Consider the following 13,885-nt stretch of genomic DNA (forward strand, 5'->3'; position numbering starts at 1 on the left):
TGGCCTCTAGTTTGCGAATAAAGAAATTGAAACATGAAAGGTTAAATGTCTTCTATGCAGTGACAGTGCTGAGAATAAGTGAGAGAAAGGACTGACTTATCTGGCATTCAGTTCCCTGAAAGATTTAGCTTCTTGAAATATAGGAAAAGAAAAGGAAAAGGTGAACATAACATTTGTGAACAGCCAAAATAATTATAAAAAATATGTGCTTAGAAGCACTCATGAACTTGATTAACATAATTGTGCTAGATTCATTTATTCTCAGTTGACACAATTTTAATAATATTGCATACTTTCCCTACAAGTACATTAAAAAAAAAAAGTTAAAGCCAGAAATGTTTTTAAATAATAGTTGAAATTATTATCAAGTACAAATTATAGAATGGACATTAGTGTTGATAAATCTTTATTTTCATTATTTGGATAATTTTTTGCCATATTATGAACAAGAAAATTAAGACTCTGAGGGGCTGTATCATGTAAACAATGTTACACAGCAGGTTAGAGGAAAAGACAAAATGTAACTTCTGTATATATAACATCCTATCCCATGTGTCTGAAAAAAACAAACATACTATCTACTACATGAAATTCCTTTGAGATTATGCGTGAATGCATAATAAAGAGCTATAGAAAGATAAATAGAAAAGATCATATTTTGCAGAAATTCCCAGGAAGTGGACATAACTTAAGCTGTCATCAGTGTCTCAGTGAAGGTTAACTGACAGCCAGTGAGAGACTGGCCAAATTGAGCAGAGAACTGGGCTAATACGGGCAGCATTCCCAACCACCACAGGGCATTGAAGCCTCTGCTCTGAGAATTATGCATTTTCATTAGTTTCTTTTTTACCAGAGTCCAATCTGTAACACTAGATTGTAGACATTAGATTGTGTAATACTCAGTGTCACTCTCTCGGCATCCTTCTTCAGTGTGGCACAGTGTTCTCAGTCCACAAGAACTGATGCACAAAGATGATCCTTCCAGGAATTTGGAAGAGGTACCACCGAATGGGTGTCAAACTGCGAACTAGCTACTGGAGTCTTCAGTACTTTCACATTTTCTCCTCTCAATTGTACTGATCTCTCTATTAGTGATTTCTACCTCCAGAGATCTTACATTGTTTTGCTTTCTACCATTACATCATATATGTACAATGTACCTGACAATTTTTGCTGAAAACTTATCTGTCCTCATTGAAAAGGAACTGATCATATTCATTTTTTAGAGCAGGGAGGAAATATATCTATGTATTTTGTAGTGGAGGCTGATACTGTAATATACAGCTCAGATCTTCTCACCCCTTTGAAAGAACAAAGAACCATTTCTTCCAAGTTGTGGGAATGTTGGCAGCTGACAGCTCTCAGGTGAATTCTTCTATGGGAATCACCTTGACCTGAAGGGAATCACCTTGACCAAAGCCACACTCTTTCTCTAGAACATCCCACATTCAGCAACCTGTTCACATGAGTATATAAAACAATGGCTTCCTTGTCTCCCAGTGGAAGAATTCTAAAAGGCCATTCCAGGTCAAGAGCTCTCATAGAATTGTCCTAATGCCTTTGTTGTATAAGTATCAAAGTTATCTTCATCCTCTACCCAATTCTGCATCCTATAATCTTGCATAAGAGTAGTTTCTGGAACACTAGAATTGAAATATCTTCAGATATAGATTTGCTTTTCTTGCCTGGAAGAACTGATTCATCATTTATATCTCAGAACTTACTTCCTGCATTGTTCTTAGTACAACAAAGGACTGTATCCTGCAAAACTCTGCCTTAGACCAAGGGGGCCTCTTTAGAACAAAAAAGGTGTGACAACATATACATGACCATAGATGGGATCTGTTGGTTCTATCATTTCCATGACCATAGATGGGATCTGTTGGTCCTATCATTTACATACCATCCAGGTGATGCCAGACTGCTAGAACAAGTTGCAACTGAGGTACCAGCTTGGTGATGATACCCTGTGAAAAAGATGTGCCATCTTCTAGGACAAATCAAGGATTCAATTAGTTTATATCATGGGTATAGAATTCAAGATGTAGAGCTAGGAGGGAACCACTTATTAACAGTTTCAGTGACTTGGGAAATTTGTGTTTCTCACCTTCAAAATTTGGGACTCCATAAGATTAGAGGTCCTAGTTCCCAAAAAGGGAAGTCTTCTAACAGGGTAAAAAGCATAAATACCATTAAACTTTAAGCTACAATTCCCACCCCACCACTTCAGCTTCATTGTTTCATGAGACAAGCAGGAAAGCAGGTAAGGGTTATGGATCCTGATTATCAGGAAGAGATAGGACTGCTGTTACACTATCCAGAAAAGAATGTGTTGGATACACAGATCATTCACTTAGAAACTTCTTGGTGTCACTTGGGTCAACTTTGACAAGTATCCATGTAAATTTAAGACCATTAGTAATGGACCTCCAACACATCTCACTAAACTTTATCTTACATTTCCACGGGAAAAGAGTTCCATCAGAATCCTAGAGGAGCTCATTGTACAAAATGTATCTGAGTGTAGCAAGGGCTTAATTAGCATAAATTATAGTGAATAATATGGTGTGCTGCCCACATCTCTATCCTTTAAGACAGAGACCCTCATTTTTCCAGCTTCTGGAAATGTTGGCTGTTGACAGTCCTCAGCTTAGTAGGTCTCCTGGAATTTCCCACTGCTGAAGAGAACCATCTCATGCAAGAGTACTTTCTCTTCTCAGAGACATATCTAGTGACTGATTGATGTACATCTTACAACTGTATCTCCTGAGAGCACAACCCAATAAATTTCATGTTTGCCAATCATTGTCTCAGAGTTTATTTCCAGAGGATCCCAACCTTGGCATACCTATATATCTCTACCTATCCAGGGAGACTTGAATTAAAACCAAACCAAGCAAAGCGAACAAACAGAAAGCAATACCTTTGTCCTCCAAAAAGAAGTTTTAACACAGAAGGAGTTTCCAAGTATCACTACTTTCCCAGAGGGAGAAGTTTGGGGAAGGGATTATTATCAGGAGGTCACTAAATCATACTTATGCTTTGCTATTCTAAGTGTAATCTAAGGAGTAGCAGCGTCAGTGTCACCTGGGAGTTTGTCAAAAACACAAACTTCCTAACCCCATCCTAGACCTACTGAATCTCAATATGCTTTTCAAAAAATCCCCAGATGGTTTCTTTATATATTCAAGTTTGAAAAGAACTGCTCTGGAACAGTACTCTTGAAATGTTTTTGAATGACACATTCCTATCATTTAAAAAATGAGCATGTACCCTTACTATTTATATTTTGTATAATAATATATCATTTTTATTGTTTATTATATATTCACTTGCTTATTATATGTGATAATATATAATATAAAATCTATACAATATTTATCAAGTATAATGATATCATGTACAATTATTCTAATATGGCATAAACATTGAAAAAATATTCACAAATAGAGAGAATTAAAAGAAGGCAAAAATATTAGGGGCAATTTTTTGTAGTTTCCTCCCACTCTTCAATAGATTGTCACATCACTCCATCTTGGGTATATGTTCTCCATATTGCCAATTTCTGCTCTCTAGCAGACACAATCCTGTGCATTAGGTAGAGTCTTAGGAGAGGGATTAATGGGAATATCAAGATTAGGAAAATTCAGAGATTATTTTCTCTCTAGACTGGGAATGGGAAGAAAATTAGAGTGGTTTGAATTGGCATAGTGGTGACAGAACTAAAAATGCCCCTATCTCAAATAAACTAGCAGATTCTGGGGAGAGAGAAAGCTTCTCCTTTATTCTCTATTCTGTGTGATTCCAGTTCAAGATGTTCCCCAAACCTGTCCACTTTTCACATGGGATGCTTGCTACTTGCAGGTATCTGACTGAATTTTCAGCAGCTGCTTAGCATGTCATTTCATTTGTCAGGTAGATGAAGGTAATGAGAATTTATCAGCTCCCAGTTCAGATTTACAGCTGATCTGTCACCACACATTTCTATAAATATTGCTCTTATATACCCAGGATGCATTTCAAATGTGCAGGATATTATACACATATTTTATGCACATATTTAGATACCTACATATATACATACTTTATATATAAATATTACACATATATACATATTTTATGCACACACACATACAATACATATCCAGACCAAGGTTTATAACTCTACTCCTCATTTTTCTGGCATGCCAAGATGAACCAGTGAAGCTGTGAGTGCCTGAATTGACATCTTCAATGATAATTGTATTAATGCTTAGGCTTGGGAGGTTGGTATGGAATCTGTTCAGGACCCCTGGTGTGGGAGCTGAGCTCCATTGTTCCACAAAGAAGAAAGCACCCTATAATTTCACTGAAAGTGGAAGGGCAGCAAAATGATATTGTTTAGAAACTGCTCAAAGTAATAACCATTGTGTCAGCTGCCTTGTCAGCCTCTCTGTTAGCAATGGAATGTTGCATGGGAATGAGAAAAAAAGTCTCTCTCTAAATGCAAGATAATTTAAATATTTGAGTGTGTTAGGAACAGGGGGTTTCAGGAAGAAGGGCAAGTAGCTTTATTTTCCAACAAAGGAAGAAATGTAGGAAATGATACCAGTAGTAGTCAAGACGGTTGAATATTTTGTGTGGTGGTCAGAGGACATTGTTCCAGAATGTCTGAACTGGATGGCTCAGTGAGCAGTCACTGGTGAAACATTTCTTCAAACCAAGTTTTCATTCCAAAACCTGGTAGAGATGTGTGGAGGAACAAAGTATTTCCATTCATGATGTCTCCTCAAGTTCACTCTGTCAGTCCTTCTAAACTCCATACATACAAAAATGGTAATGAACCTACAGAAAGAGAACCCATGAGAATAAAAATGAAAAGCTATTAGTCAAATGTCCTTTCAGGTCTGCTGTTTCTGATGACAGAAACAAACTATGGAATCCAATGGTTCAGCTACCATGGCATAAAAGGGAGTAAAAGTACTCCAGTCAGGATTGGGTGTGGGTCCATTCTTAGTGCTACAGTGGCATTTTTATCCTTGTAGAGAGATTAAAAAAAATAATTCCTAGATTGCTTTATGGAATTACTCTTTTGCAAAAGCTATAGGACTAGGACGATGGCAGAAAGTAATAGCTGTATGACACTGAACTGAATTGAGCTGACCTTTGGGTCTGTGAGTAAATATGCAAAATTATCAATACCCATGCAGAGAAAAATCACTGAAATACCTGTAAATTGCCTAATTTTGTGTTATAAGCTTAAAGTATAAATGTACCCAACTAACTAAAAACTTCTTGCTTTTTTTTCAGAGAAACATCATGCAATACAAAACAGATCTTGAACAAACAAACCAAAAACTTCCACTCTAAATGAGGATACAAATCAAAATTCCAAAAACAAATTAAAAATTCAAACAGTAAACATGCCAATCAGCACAATTAATATTATAAAATATTAATTACAGATTAAAAGCATTTTACTATTTGACAAACATTTAAGTTTTTCAGTCTGCTGTTAGTCTTCATTTAGTATGCTGAAGATGATCAAAAGATAATGACACTATGTCATTTATTTGAAAAAAAATTATGAAAGCACACAGAAACTGAAAATAAGATCAGAGGTATAGGAAAAAAAAACTAGTTCATAAGTTTGGAAGTAAAAAATATAGTCTTTTAAATAAAAATGCACCTGATATGATAATTGTAGACTAGACATGGTAAAAGATAAAGTCAGTAGTTTCAAAAATAGCCCTAAAGACAACATTCAGCATGTAGGATAGATCATTTGATAAATTATGTGAAAGAGTATTTAAAGAGAAAATTTTCATGATCTCAGGATAGGCAAAGTTTCTTTAATGTGATACCAAAAGCACATTCCATAAGCAAACACACCAAAAATAGATTAAATGCATTTCATTACATTTAAAACATTTGCTTTAGGAAAAACACTAATAAGAGAATGAGAAAGCAAATTAAAGACTAGGAGAAACTATTTGCAAATCTCGTATGCAGAAAGGAATTGCATCTGGAATATATAAAGTACTCTCAAAACTTGACAGTCAGAAAACAAACAACCCAAAGAGAAACTGGGTAAAAGTCTTGAACAGACCCTTCACCAAGGAGTGTATACAAAAGGTGAGTAACCACATAAAAAGGTGTCAAACTCAATAGCTGTTAAAGACATGTAAATTAATACCATCATGAGATACTACTGCATATTTATTAGGAAGGCTTAAACAAAAAATACCAATAATAACAAGAGCTGGAAAGGATGTAAAGAAACTGGCAGCCATCATATGTTGCTGTGGGAATACAAAATAGAACATGACTCTGGAAAGCCATTTGGCAGTGTCTTTAAAGCTAAACATACACTAACCATACAATCCAGCTATCAACTCCAGAGTATGTACCTAGAGATAAAGAGTGCATGAATGTTTATAACAGCATTATTCATAATCATTTAAAACTGGAAACAACTCAAGTGTTCTTTCAACACAAGTTCTTTCTTCTCAGTAAGTTAATGGATAGGCCGACTGTAGTATCATCACTAAAAATTGCTATAGATATATTATACAAACTATTGATATATTTAAAAGCTTGGACACATCTCAAAAGCATCATATTGAATAAAATAAGTCAATCTCAAAAGGTTACATACTATATAATTCCATTTATGTGACATTCTGAAATAGGAAAGACCACAATGACAGAGAACAGAGCAATAGCAATCAGAAGTTACAGATTTAGAGAAGACATGACTATAAAGTGACAGCATGAGAGAGTTTTGAGGAGTGATACAACTATTCTGTATCCTGCTTCTGGTAGTATATGAATATGAATCTATACATCATTTAAAATCATTGAATTTAACACCAAAAAATAACAAAACTTACAGTATGTTAATTTGAAAAATAAAGTGAAAAAATCAGCAAACAAGGTGACAGATATGTATGTGTACACGTTTCTGAAAGTGACAGATAAAGTATATGCATAGAACCCTTGGAACCACTCACCAGCTATACAGTCAAAAAAATAAGGCTAAAATTTTTCAAAGAATCAATAATATGCAAGTTACATCCTCACTCCAAAAGGCAACTTAACTCAAAAAAACAAAAAGTTCACTTTGGACAAATCAAGTATTTAGATATTTAGAAATAAATTCGTTCTTCCTATGGAATAAAAAGGAAATGAAAATTTTAAAAAATACTTAAAAATGAAAAACAATGTAATTTCAATATATCTACTAAAATGAGCAAGTGTAAATAAATACCATAAGAATTTAACTAAGAATAATAAGAAGGCAAACCAAAGTAAATTAGAGAGAAAAAAATAACTAAATAGAAATCTAAGAAAAAAGAGAGCATGTCAGTAAAATCCAATGCTCTTACTTTGAAATTTTTGGCGTATATACCCAATATTTTAAAATAACCATAAATGGAGTAACCTATAAAACTTGTATAAAAATTTTAAAAATAAAATTAAAAAAAGTTTCCAAAAAAACAAAAAATATGCAAACCTTTAACAAACACATGAAGCCTAAATAATATTCTACTAAATAACTAAGAGATCACTGAAGAAATCAGAGGAAATAAAAAATACCTAGAAACAAATGACAATAAAAACATGATGACTCAATACCTATGGGATGCATCAAAAGCAGTTCTAAGAGTGAAGTTTATAGCAATTCAATCTCACCTCAAGGAACAAGAAAAACTCAAACACAAAAGCTAAGCTTACACCTAAAGAAATTAGAAAAAGAACAACAAAACCCAAAAGTTAGCAGAAGGAAATAAATCATAAAAACCAGATCACAAATAAATGAAAAATAATTGAAGGAAATGATAACAAAGATCAAAAAAACTAAAAGCTGGTTCTTTGAGAACATAAACAAAATTGATAAAACCATTAGCCAGACTCATCAAGAAAAAAAGGGAGAAGACTCAAGACTATAGAATTAGACAGGAAAATGGAGAAGCAACAGCTGACACTGCAGAAATACAAAGGATCATGAGAGATTACTAAAAGCAATTACATGCCAATAAAATGGACATGGAAGAAATGGACAAATTCTTAGAAATGCACAGCATTCCGAGACTGAACCACAAAGAAATAAAAAATATAAACAGACTAATCATAAACACTGAAACTGAAACTGTGATTAAAAATCTTCTGACAAACAAAAGCCCAGGACCAGATGGCTATGCAGGCGAATTCTATCAAACATTTAGAGAAGAGCTAACACCTGTCCTTCTCAAACTCTTCTAAAATATAGCAGAGGGAGGAACACTCCCAAACTCATTCTAGGAGGCCACCATCACTCTCATACCAAAACCAGACCAAGGTGACACAAGAAAGAAAACTACAGGCCAATATCACTGATGAACATACATACAAAAATCCTCAACAAAATACTAGCAAACAGAATCCAAGAGCACATCAAAAGAATCATACAATGTGATCGAGTGGGATTTATCCCAGGAATGCAATGATTCTTCAACATAGGCAAATCAATCAATGTGATACACCATATTAACAAATTGAAGGAGAAAAACCATATGATCATCTCAATAGATGCAGAGAAAGCTTTCAACAAAATTCAACACTAATTTAGGATAAAAACCCTCCAGAAAGTAGGCATAGAGGGAAATTTCCTCAACATAATAAAGGCCATATATGACAAACACACAGCCAACATCGTCCTCAATGGTGAAAAATTGAAAGCACTTCCACTAAGATCAGGAACAAGACAAGGTTGCCCACTCTCACCTCTATTATTTAATATAGTGTTTTAGCCACAGCAATCAGAGAAGAAAAAGAAATAAAAGGAATCAAAACCAGAAAAGAAGAAGTAAAGCTGTCGCTGTTTGCAGATGACATGATACTATACATAGAGAATCCTAAAGATGCTACCAGAAAACTACTAGAGCTAATCAATGAATTTGGTAAAGTAGCAGGAAACAAAATTAATGCACAGAAATCTCTTGCATTCCTATACACTAATGATGAAAAATCTGAAAGTGAAATTAAGAAAACACTCCCATTTACCATTGCAACAAAAATAATAAAATACCTAGGAATAAACCTACCTAAGGAGACAAAAGACCTGTATGCAGAAAATTATAAGACACTGATGAAAGAAAATGAAGATGATACAAACAGATGGAGAGATATACCATGTTCTTGGGTTGGAAGAATCAACGTTGTGAAATTGACTCTACTACCCAAAGCAATCTAAAAATTCAATGCATTTCCTATTAATCTACCACTGGAATTTTTCACAGAACTAGAACAAAATTTTTCACAATTTGTATGGAAACACAAAACACCCCGAATAGCCAAAGCAATCTTGAGAAAGAATAACGGAGCTGGAGGAATCAGGCTCCCTGACTTCAGACTATACCACAAAGCTACAGTGATGAAGACAGCATGATTCTGGCACAAAAACAGAAATATACACCAATGGAACAGGATAGAAACTCCGAGATAAACCCACACATATATGGTCACCTTATCTTTGATAAAGGATGCAAGAATATTCAGTGGAGAAAACACAGCCTCTTCAATAAGTGATGCTGGGAAAACTAGAAAGCTACATGTAAAAGACTGAAATTAGAACACTCCCTAACACCATACACAAAAATAAACTCAAAATGGATTAAAGACCTAAATGTAAGACCTGACACTATCAAACTGTTAGAGGAAAATATAGGCAGAACAATCTATGACATAAATCACAGCAAGATACTTTATGACCCACCTCCTAGAGAAATGGAAATAAAAATAAAAAATGGGACCTAATGAAAATTCAAAGCTTTTGCACAGCAAGGGGAACCATACACAAGATGAAAAGACAACCCTCAGAATGAGAGAATATATTTGCAAATGAAGCAACTGACAAAGGATTAATCTCCAAAATTTACAAGAAGCCCATGCAGCTCAATATCAAAAAAACAAACAAGCCAATCCAAAAATGGGCAGAAGACCTAAATAGACATTTCTCCAAAGAATATATACAGATTGCCAACAAACACATGAAAGAATGCTCAACATCATTAGAGAAATGCAAATCAAAACTACAATGAGATATTATCTCACACTGGTCAGAATGGCCATCATTAAAAAATCTACAAACAACAAATACCGGAGAGGGTGTGGAGAAAAGGGAACCCTCTTGCACTGTTGGTGGGAATGTAAATTGATACAGCCACTATGGAGAGCAGTATGGAGGTTCCTTAGAAAACTGAAAATAGAACTACCATACCACCCAGCAATCCCACTACTAGGCATATACCCTGAGAAAACCATAATTCAAATGAGTCATGTACCAAAATATTCATTGCAGCTCTATTTACAATAGCCCAGTCATGGAAGCAACCTAAGTGTCCATCAACACATGAATGGATAAAGAAGATGTGGCACATATATACAATGGAATATTACTCTGCCATAAAAAGAAACAAAATTGAGTTATTTGTAGTGAGGTGGATGGACCTAGAGTCTGTCATACAGAATGAAGTAAGTCTAAAAGAGAAAAACAAATACCATATGCTAACACATATATATGGAATCTAAAAAAAAAAAAAAAATTGTCATGAAGACCCTAGGGGCAAGATGGGAATAAAGACACAGGCCTAGTAGAGAATGGACTTGAGGATACAGGGAGGGGGAAGAGTAAGCCTGGACAAAGAGACAGTGTGGCATGGATATATATACACTACCAAACATAAAATAGATTGCTAGTGGGAAGAAGCCGCATAGCACAGGGAGATCAACTCGGTGCTTTGTGACCACGTAGAGGGGTGGGATAGGGAGTGTGGGAGGGAGGGAGAAGCAAGAGGGAAGTGATATGGGAACATATGTATATGTATGATGCATTCACTTTGTTATAAAGCAGAAACTAACATACCATTGTAAAGCAATTATACTCCAGTAAAGACCCTTAAGATAAAGAATGATAAAGTGGGAGAAAAGGAACACAAAGGTACACATACAAATTATTGCTGTAAATAAATAGGACATAATTGCATAGAATACAGAAAATATTAAAATATTAAGAGAATATTTTAAAAAACATGCACCTGAATTTAAAAACCTTAATGAAATGAATGATTTTCTGAAAACACACAAATAAGCCAAATTGACTGAAGAAGAAATAGAAGGACTTCCCTGGTGGACCAGTGGTTAAGACTTTGCTTTCCAATGCAGGGGGTGTGGATTCAATCCCTCATAGGGGTGCTAGGATCCTGCATACCTCGCAGCCAAAGAACCAAAACATAAAACAGAAACAATATTGTTAACAAATTCAATAAAGACTTGAAAAAAGGTGACATCAAAAAATATATATATCTTAACGAAAACAAGAAATAGAAAATCTTGATAAATCAGTAACAATTATTGTAAGTAAGTGTAACAATATGTTTTGCCTTCAAAGTTAACAGCCCCAGATATTTTATGACAAATTTGGTAATATACTATATAATTTGATGAATTTGTTGGTTTAGAGCACAAGTATGTATCATGTTATTCTGTAATTCTTTTTTTTTTTTTTTATTTTGCGGTATGCAGGTCTCTCACTGCTGTGGCCTCTCCCGTTGTAGAGCACATGCTCTGGATGCACAGGCTCAGTGGCCATGGCTCATGGGCCCAGCCGCTCCATGGCATGTGGGATCTTCCTGGACTGGGGCACAAAACCGTGTCCCCTGCATCGGCAGGCAGACTCTCAACCACTGTGCCACCAGGGAAGCCCTATTCTGTAATTCTTGTTTGAAATATTTCAAATTAAAATAAATTTAAAATAAATGAAGAAAAGCTCAGAGATTAGAGCAGAAGATATGCCTCCAGCTTCTGGCTTGACCTCTTGCTCACCATGATGTAAGACATTTAACATGACTGAGGCCTAGTTTTCTTTTTTATTGTGAGGGGAATATAAGGTCATCTGTATGAATGTGTCTAAGGCATGCATGATTCATGTTCTATAAGTATTTCTGAATCTGATCTGATCATCTCAACTCAAAAAGCTTAGAATCTCTTAATGGATCTTATTGCAAGTCATCAACACAAGGCTTCCCTGGTGGCACAGTGGTTAAGAACCTGCCTGCCAATGCACACAAGGAACACAGGTTCAATCCCTGGTTTGGGAAGATCCCACATTCCGTGGAGCAACTAAGCCCATGCACCAATACTACTCAGCCTGTGCTCTAGAGCCCACGTGCCACAAATACTGAAGCCTGCATGCCTTCAGCCCATGCTCCACAACAGGAGAAGCTACTGCAATGAGAAGCCTGTGCACGGCAACCAAGAGTAGCCCCCACTTGCCGCAACTAGAGAAAGCCCTCACACAGCAATGAAGACCCAATGCTGCCAAAATAAATAAATTTATAAAAAAAAAAAAAAAGACACCAACACAGAGACAAGCAGTACTATAAGACTGGACCAAACAAAGGTCGCTTTTGAGTTTGTAAGAATACCAGTTGAGAGCTATATGTGGAAGATGAATGAGACAAAATGTGAAATAGTTGTTACTAGAATATGAACAAATAATAAATTCTGAAACTGTAAAATTCAAATTTCAACATTTGTGATTATGTGTGCATTAACAGAAGTGAGATATCTAGAAAGGCGGGTAATGCACCTTGGTTTAAATGACCCTGGATGTATGGAGCTCACTCCGTCATGCCACACTCAAAACACTAACCGCAACAAGTTCAGATCAGGGAGCCCAAGATGCCAGGAAAATTGAACAGCTTTTATTGTGAGGACCCAAAGAAAGATCCAGGAAATTACAATCTGGAGAAAGGAAGCCCCAGGAGAGACATGAATGGATGGCTTCAAATGTGTGAAGACAAGAAAGGCCAACAGCCAGAATCTGTGTGCTGCATTGTGAGAGAATGGCATTTGTGTCACTTTAAGTCTCTATCTGAACTGTGCTATGCCCTACCTTGCCTTTCTCTACCCTGAGATTTTCACATGCAGGTCAGATAGTCTCGTGAGAGGAAGGCTCTATGGGGATCAGGACAAGATGAGCCTTGAGGTCCCTCTCAAACCTGACGCAGTACTTCTGAGTGGTTCCTGTACTGCAGCCCACTCCCTTTGTAGGTCAGAGACCTGGAGAATTATGCAAAAACAGGACTTCCACCCCTAGATCATTGCACCTCCTGGCCACAGATTTCCCCCCCAAGGCTTCGTGAGCCACTCTATGAGTCAAACTGTTGATCACAGGGAGCGAACCTTATAAATGTGTTTATAACCCCTTTATCATGATCTGAAAATAATTTGATGTTTTTGGTCCTCTAATGATGGATCCAGAATAGAATCCTCTGTGAAGATGAGTCCAAAATGGTGTTTAAATGTCTCAATGACATAGAATTTTAGAAAAAATGTGAGGTCAGGGGTTTGTGATTTGTAATAGTGAGTCTTGGAGGCAGGCGCTACAGTAATGGTGGAATGAGCCTGGCTTCACAGGTGTGACATTCCTGGTACAACAAATCCTTCTACTAACTACCATCATCATTCCTGCAGCTGACATCTGCAGGGTGTGGTGCTATCTTCACTAAGTACAGTACCTCAATCTTCCCAACATTTCCAAAGATCAGATGATTTTTTAAAAACTTAGATTTAGCAGATATGAAATTTTAGAAACAGAAAAGCTGATTAACTTATCTAAAGTCACACAGTAGGTATATGGTGACAAAGCCAAGGTTGAATCTGATGATCTAATGGCACTGACCGCACCAGCCCTTCTTTGAGCCACCAAAGCATTGATTGGGGGAATTCACTCATTTCATAACTGTCACTTGTTGTACAGTCACATAGCCTATAATTTTAATTCAGAGGAGTGAGTCTACATTGTACACTTTTATTGCTCTTTGTCCAAAAGTGAAAATGAAATAACAGACAATCATGAACC

Source organism: Monodon monoceros, unplaced genomic scaffold (assembly GCF_005190385.1).
Source record: "Monodon monoceros isolate NGI ecotype Baffin Bay Population unplaced genomic scaffold, NGI_Narwhal_1 Super_Scaffold_1, whole genome shotgun sequence".
NCBI classification, from domain to species: Eukaryota; Metazoa; Chordata; class Mammalia; order Artiodactyla; family Monodontidae; genus Monodon; species Monodon monoceros.